This window comes from Bison bison, unplaced genomic scaffold (assembly GCF_000754665.1).
Source record: "Bison bison bison isolate TAMUID 2011002044 unplaced genomic scaffold, Bison_UMD1.0 scf7180017864352, whole genome shotgun sequence".
NCBI lineage: Eukaryota > Metazoa > Chordata > Mammalia > Artiodactyla > Bovidae > Bison > Bison bison.
This window is the reverse complement of record NW_011494924.1, coordinates 279,218-285,771: the sequence shown is the minus strand read 5'-3', so window position 1 is coordinate 285,771 and position 6,554 is coordinate 279,218.

Genomic DNA, 6,554 nt, shown 5'->3' with positions numbered 1-6,554 from the left:
GAATAGCAAGAAAATGAAGAAATAAAGGAAAATGGTGAAGCAAGACCAAATAAGATTAGTTTAGCCATTATATGGTCAAGTTCCTTTAGTTCCTCCTCTAGAGCTATAGATAATATCCTGAGCCATGTCATTTGATCTATGTCACAGATACTGAAACCCCTACCAGGCGGAAGAAGTTAACTATATGCTGCCCACAAGCATGGAGACCAGGAGGTTGATGATGCTGACAAATAAACTGGATGCACACTGCAACATTATGTATCATGCACCAGTTTAAATGTCTATCGATTTTGCCATACATCAACATGCATGCATGCAGGCAAAACCAATACAATATTGTAAAGTAAAATAACAATAATAAATTTAAAAAAAAGATGCAAAAGCACAAGCTACAAATCCAAAGATTGATACTTAAAAAAAAAAAAATGTCTATCAACAGGGGATTTGTCAAATAAATTGTGGGCCCCCAGGCAGCAGTCACAAAGCAATATGGAGAAACTAATTAAAGACTCTTAGCAGGTGAAAAAGGAAATAGTTTCTTCTGTTTTGTATAAATTTTTTTTTCCATCTAGAAAAAATACTGGAAGGAAATACACCCAAACAGTAACAGTGCGTATCTCTTGGTTTGTGTCATCATCGGTGACCTTTACCGTTGTCTTTCTGTTTTCAGAATTAAACAACGGTTACACTGAATTCATATTTGTATCAACAAACAATCCCATGAAATGGCTTGAAAATGAATAAATAAAGATTGGGTAGAGGACAGGATGTGGAGGAAAGCTCATTCTTTCCCCAGAGCTGGCCCACAAGCCCCCACCAACTCAGGATTCCTGGGAAGCACCGTCAGGGACAAGGATGATAGCTGGAACAAAAAGTCCCTTCACTCTAGTCCCGGAACCACCAAGAAAGGAAAAAAAGAAAATCTGTATTGGAACCTCGTGGGTACAATCCCTCTTTTGTGGGGCAGGAATAGCTTAAGATTCAATGCAAACAAAACTTGGTTAAACCAGACTCCTAGATCTAAGACGGACAGTGCAGGAAGGTCAGGTATGCCTTGCCTTTGTAGGACTCACAGTCAAGGGGGTGTGTGTGTGGGGGGGTCTTACAGAGACAGAAAGGACAGGTCACATGAGGGTCAAAGCAGGGAGAGAGCTAAAGACTGTGATTTCTCATTAATGAGGTAGCATGGGATTAGATGGTGGTCAGCTTGGCCTTGGTAAGCAAGTGCTCTAAGAAAGGGAAATCCAAGCAGAGCTACTGGGCTGAAACTGCAACAAACCTCCGCTCTCCTGGAAGTGCTGTGATGGAGGTTGGCACAGGGGTGTTAGCAGGGCCAGACAAGCAATACAAAGGCCAGATGTGGGACTCAGGCAAAAGGTGTCAGGTGATAGAGCATGTAGCTTGGTCCACGCCTGTCTTGAGTATGACAGTTGCCAACAGCCTGGAGAGGGTGTCCTGCGTGTTTGGGGAGAGTAATAGTTGAGAAGGCTTCACAGAAGAGGTGACTTTTCATCTGGGCTGGTGAGTTGGAGAAGCTGATATGGAGAGTTAAGAAAGAGCACCTTCCAAGTTTTTCCAAGAGCACCTTCCAAGTGGAAGGACAAAGAAAGGAGGTGGGTTTTGCAAAGAGTGAGTCTGGGGCTTGTCTGTCTCTTCCTCTGGAGAAAGAGGACAAAGAAGGCTTTCTTGACATAAGAGAAGCCATTTTGGCTTAAGCCATTTATGATCTAAATTTGGCCACAGTACTTGCCATTGAACATGTCTCAGTAATCAATGATTTCAAGGGAAGTGAATGAATGCAGGAACAAAGGAAAAGTTGTCAAGAAACAATAGCTCAGTGACAAAACAGAGTCCAATTTCCTCCTTGTGGGATATACCTAACAATCTGATACAGTCTTTGAGTTCTGCAGGAACTCAGGCCCCACTCAAGCATAGATGGAATGATGATGTTGGCCTTCCTGACTTCAGTCAACTAAAGCTTGGACTCTGAAGACCTTGGCCCCAAGTTTGTGCTGAATTCTCCTCTGCTCAAGCCCTTCGTGAATATACATGTACCCTTAGCTTTAAAATTCCCCAATTTTGCTGTTCAGGGAGACACTGCTTTGGGAAAGAAGCCCGGTGTTTTTACTGGCTGTAAGTAACAAGTCCTTACTTCTGATCTTTGGCTAGGGTGTGTCTTTTGGCTCAACATCCACCAAGCGTTGCAACCAGGTTTTGGGTAACATCTGAGCCCTGCGATGAAACAGAGTGGATGGAAGGGGAGTGGGCTTGGGTCATTTCCATTGGAAACAAGACCCAGGGTTGGAGGTGGACGATGGGAACTGAGCACTAGCAGGGCTGGGGTCCTAGTAGCCCCTTGGCTCCCCCCAGAAAGCTGCAGGCTGCAGTGGAGCTTCTCTCAGGCAGAAGGAGAGTGTGATCTGGCTTCCTAAACCATGCCTGTGGAAGGCTGATGGTCTGAACACTGTGACTCCAGTTCTCCCAGGGCCTCTCTCTGTATCTCTCACACAGACTGGCTTCTCTTATGTCTTTATCTCTTTCTTCCTGTCTCCTTCTGTCTCTCTCTTTCCATCTCTTGGGGGCCACATTAGAGGCCCCCAGAGGGAGCTAGGGGGAGCCCTGTGGAGAGCACAGATGACCCTCTGCTGTCAGAAAGGGCTTGGGCCCTGCCCTCATCACTGAGGTCACTCAGCAGCGGCTGACTTGGCTCAGCTGTGGATGTGGGAATGGAACCACATAGACACATAAGCCCTTCCCAGGCCTGTCCTAAGCACCTATTAACTCACTTAACCCTCAAACTGTTAGGAGAACCACTGATGAAAACTGCTGCCCACCCACACACTTCCTGGCCAGGCACAATAGTAACCACTTTACTATTACTAACCACAGTAATAACCATGCGCTATCATACAACAGGAGGTCCTGGTAAGGAACAACACCAACCAGAAGAATCTGGGAAATGTCAAAAGGAGAAAGGAGATGCCAGTCCATATGTCCTACCAACCTTTCAGCATCCTTCTCACTGGAATCCATCTCACTGATGCTCATGGCCAGGAAAGACCCTGAATCAGAATGACTGGCCAGAGGCAAGTCGTAAATGCTCTCATTACCATAAAGCCTGAGACTGTGAGCCACGTGGTAGAGCGGTTGTCCTGAGTTCCCTCACCCCCCTGCCCTCTGCTCAGGTGCCCCTTCCAATAAAATCTCATGCTTTGTCAGCATGTGTGTCTCCTCGGACAATTCATTGTTGAGTATGAGATAAGAGCCCACTCTCAGGCCCTAAAGGAGGCCCTCTTCCTACAACAAGTGGAGACTCTGGTGGGATCTCTTCTTTGCCATGACTGACATCCCGATCACTTGGGGTACTTGGGAACAAGCTTGCCTGCCAATGGACCAGACCCAGTGGTCACTACCTGGGATCCTCTGTCCCTGGTCTCCTCCTGATGCAGATGGTTGGTCAGAGTGCCCTGACCCTGACCAGGTAAGGAACAAGAGACTCTGTTGACCTCTTCCCCTTTCCTCTTTTCAGCTCCTCCTATCCTACCCTTTTTTCTTCTGCCTTTATCCTGAATGCAGGAGTCTGGTTGAGGGGTCTCAGCCTGATCTGAGGGTCGGAGCCTGATCACCTCTGGTGGGCAGAGAACTCAAATTCTGATCTCATATCTGGTTTCTGATTTCTGCTAGGGTCGAGTTCCTGACCTTCCTTCCTGGAAACCCAAGGGAAAGTCCTGTAATATCTGAGGTCTGCAGGTGGCAGGACTTCTGTAAGATCATCTCTTTTGTCCCTTCTTCTTACCCACTTCTTTCAACCTGCCTTTCTTCCCTCTCTTTGAAATCCTTGAAGAGCTGAGCTGTTTCCATTTACTCTCAGTGCTCAGATCTGAAGTTCTGTATCTCTGTAGGAGGTTTTCTGAGAGATTCTAATTTTGTATTTAAGGGAGTGTGTGATGAGGATGGTCTTGCCTATTTGTGTCTCATATTAACACTTTGTGTTGTGTGTTGTGATTTGTGATGGCCATTTTGCCTTGTGAAATGGGAAATTCTGGTTCTGTTCCACGGCAAAGCTGTCTTCAGTGAATTCTGTCTGACTGGAAATATTTTAGCTGTGAGCTTATGACTAAGAAAGAGATGATATTTTATTACAACATTATGTGGCCATGATATTGTTTAGATTCCAGAGAAAACTGGTTTAGGTAAAACTCTTGAAAATTCCCAAACTAGTTCTTTTTGCCTATAAAAGGTGAGCTTGATAAAAATGTCTTTTCAGAATTCTGACCTTGGAACAAGTCCTACTAGGAGAACTTGATTTTCTCTCCCTGTGCCTTGAGACCTGGAGATGGAAATGGCAACCCACTGCAGTATTCTTGCCTGGAAAATTCCATGGACAGAGGAACCTGGTGGGCTACAGTCCATGGGGTTGCAGAGACGGACATGACTGAGGTCTTGAAACCAGGGCTCTCAGGAACACTTATCCTATCTAGACCATCTCTAATTCCTAAGACTGAGGGAAAAAAATATAACAAGGAAGACGCCTTTTAACAGGTTATGTATTCCAACTGTTACTGATAAACTAGTGAGTTTTATAATTTCTGATTCATGAGTAAGTTTAGAAAGTGAAGCTATGAGATCTCACGTTGTGTCTGTCTTTATGTTTACATGTGCATTATCTTTGACTTTACTTTTGGATGGTATTATCAAAGGTAATTAATTTGTCAATGAGCTCTATTTAATTGGCTTAAAGAAATTAAGTGCTTATATAAATTCTGCAAAGTACAGAAGGTAACTGGCCAGAATTTGTTTCAGATTCATGTAAACTGGGAAATATTCAGTATTAAATTAATATCTGGAATTAATGTACAAACTTGTTGATCTAATGAAAAAAGACATGCTTTTACAGTCATTAACATTAAGTGTAATACCTTTATTGCACCTAGGTTTAATAAAAATTAAATAAGGTTTTATCTGTTGCAAATTTGTCAGCAAGAAAAATAACTTGGTATGATGAAATTTTATAAGTGAATTAAATGCAAATGAGATAAGAGATTTTAGGTAAACTCTATAGGAATAATTATGTTTTAAGAAAACTTATCTAAAAATAGTGTCTCTAGATTTTGGTACAGTCTCAGGCCGTATCAGCCTGAAGGCGCCCGATCTCGTCTGATCTCGGAAGATTTTGGTACAGAGAAGGCAATGGCACCCCACTCCAGTACTCTTGCCTGGAAAATCCATGGATGGAGGAGCCTGGTAGGCTGCAGTCCATGCGGTCGCGAAGAATCAGACATGACTGAGCGACTTCACTTTCACTTTTCTCTTTCATGCATTGGAGAAGGAAATGGCAACCCACTCCAGTGTTCTTGCCTGGAGAATCCCAGGGATGGCAGAGCCTGGTGGGCTGCCATCTATGGGGTCGCACAGAGTCGGACACGACTGAAGTGACTTAGCTTAGCAGCAGATTTTGGTAACTTGAAATTCCAGTGTTGTGACCTTTTTTTTTAATCCTGAAAAAATTTTATTTATATTTTATATATTTTTTTAATTTATTTATTTTAATTGGAGGCTAATTACTTCCAGTGTTGTAACCTTTTAAGTCGTCTGGTCTGTATTTGTCTTTCACATCTTTTATTGTTTCTTTGACTAAGTGAATAACTATTGTTTCACAGTGACTTTTGATCCTGTCCAACTGAGTTTTTTTTTTTAAATTTTATTTTATTTAACTTTACAATATTGTATTGGTTTTACCATATATCAAAATGAATCTGCCCAACTGAGTTTTGTCAAGGAAAATATCAAAAGGGTTTCATTTTGATATTTTTCTTGACAAAACTTCTTAAAGAAAATTCTAATGAAATCCTTTTGACCTCTAGCTAACTTTGGGATTCTTCAAAGGGCTCCTGAAACATCCCAAGGAACGATATTAAACAAATTAGGTTCATGTGGTGTTTTAAATTACATGGAAGTATTGTCTGATGAGTAGTAAATCTCAAGTTTTATTGTTTGGTAAGTGTTATTAATATAGATATTCTAGAAATTATATGGAGTTTCTAAAATTCTGATATGACCTGGTAAAATATTATCAATTATGATTCTAATTATTACCTGCAAGTGTTATATGTTACAGCAGTAACCAAGTTTATTTGTCAATTGCATTGTAATCTTTTTTTTTTTTTTACTGTGGGTTTTAAGTCTTTTTGTCATTCATAGACACTTACAGTTTCACCCTAAACTTTTTGCAAAAATGCTCCCTCCTCAAGAAGATTTGTAGAAAGAATTTTTGGATAAATACAAGTTTCTGACTATCGTACCATAATGCTGAGAAAAAGAAAGAGAGTGAAAGTTGCTTAATCGTGTCCCACTCTTTGTAACCCCTGGACTATAGTCCATGGAACCCTTCAGTCCAGAATACTGGAGTGGGTAGCCTTTCCCTTCTCCAGGGGATTCCCAACCCAAGGATTGAACTGGGGTCTCCTGCATTGCAGGTGGATTCTTTACCAGCTGAACCACAAGGGAAGCCACCATAAAGCTGAACTGAGTAAGAAATTGAAGAATTCTAATGG